This window comes from Tenrec ecaudatus, chromosome 2 (assembly GCF_050624435.1).
Source record: "Tenrec ecaudatus isolate mTenEca1 chromosome 2, mTenEca1.hap1, whole genome shotgun sequence".
NCBI lineage: Eukaryota > Metazoa > Chordata > Mammalia > Afrosoricida > Tenrecidae > Tenrec > Tenrec ecaudatus.
The window spans coordinates 97,486,513-97,488,141 of record NC_134531.1 but is presented as its reverse complement, the minus strand read 5'-3'; the positions used below and the strand labels follow the sequence as shown (position 1 = coordinate 97,488,141).

At 42.8% G+C, this 1,629-nt stretch overlaps 1 pseudogene; it reads left to right on the top strand.

The window, feature by feature from the left end:
- The first annotated feature begins 509 nt into the window (after window positions 1–509).
- On the top strand, window positions 510–911 carry LOC142440911 (dolichyl-diphosphooligosaccharide--protein glycosyltransferase subunit TMEM258 pseudogene; annotated as a pseudogene).
- Window positions 912–1,629: the final 718 nt, after the last annotated feature.

Below are 1,629 nucleotides of genomic sequence, written 5' to 3'. Positions count from 1 at the left end.
TTTACAGACAAGGAGGTACCCCCAAGAAACCGATGCTCATTTGTTTTTTTAATTTGAGGGGCTAGTGCATTTGGAGTTCATTCTACCAAGTCAGACTATTAATAAAGCTTTCTACTTAGAGGTTCTGAAAGCATTTCATAACAGTGTGTGACAAAAAAGGTCTGATTTGTGACAGATGGGGACTGATTTTCCCGCCATGACAGTGCGCAGCCATCTCCGTGCTCCAGTTTGGGGCAAAAAGCAGCATGCCTCTGTTGTCCCATGCACCTTACTCACCTGACCTCACTCTGTGAGACTTCTGTTTGTTTCATGAAAGGACAGCAATTTGACAATGTAGAAGAGGTGAAGAAAAGAACGAGGGGAATTCTATCAGCCATCCAAACAGGTAAGTTTGACAAATGTTTCCAAGAATGGAATAGCGGATTTGACCAACGCATTAAGTGCAATGGAGAGTACAGTACTTTGAAGGTGATAAAAATTGTTTTGTAAAAAATTCAAATACGCTTCCGGTGGTGAAGCGGCGGCGGATCCAGTGCCTGGCAAAATGGAGCTCGAGGCCATGAGCAGGTATACCAGCCCGGTGAACCCGGCTGTCTTCCCCCATCTGACTGTGGTGCTCCTGGCCATTGGCATGTTCTTCACCGCCTGGTTCTTCATTTACGAGGTGACCTCCACCAAGTACACTCGGGACATCTACAAAGAGCTCCTCATCTCTCTGGTGGCCTCGCTCTTTATGGGCTTTGGGGTCCTCTTCCTGCTGCTCTGGGTCGGCATCTACGTATGACAACCCCCAGCCCCTCGGGGCACCAACCAGCAGCTTCACTGGATCCCTCCTTTTGTAAATTACACTTTGGGTCTTTTTTTACCCTTTCTGAAAGAGTTGCCCGTATGCTCACAATAAAGGCAGAGGTGTGACAAAAAAAAAAATTCAAATATATAACTTTGCAAAAACTTGCAGTTCTTTTGGGGTACCCCTTGTCTACATGCTTTCTCATGTGCATACACAGACATTATATACATTTACATATGCTGTGCCACACTGTAATAGTGATAACTGTCAATCATATTTACTGTGTATCTTAGCAACAGGGCTAATCTTCGTACTATAGTAGCCCCTTTGGGTTGCCGTAGTATTCATTTATATTTTTTTATCTTCATCAACTACTACATCTTTTCTCGCCAACCCCGCACCCCTAGCTGTGCCCATCCTTGCTTTTAGCAGTCTGTTAACAAAAAAACAAATCCACATAATAAATATTGAAAAACCAAAACTTTACCTTTTGATAAATGAGGAAACGAGAGAGAATGAGGCTTCTAGAAGCTATAATCTATCTGTTGTCAAGCCCCTCTTCTCAGATTTTGTTTCAGTCTACAGGCCTTTGGCTATTAAATAACAGCACACTTCTCCCCAAGATTTTTATTTATAACATTTTACCCCTCTGGAGGATTTCCCCCCTCCCCACCCCAGTGACCTGCCTCTTTCCTTTCTTGGTTTGAAGTTTCATTATTATGTATTATTTTTTTGTCTTTTCAGGGTGAACTTCCACATGAACAAGGATGAGGCTGATTCCCTGCTAATTTCTTTATTTCATTATTAAGTTTGCTAGCTTGTCAGGACAGATTTGCTTA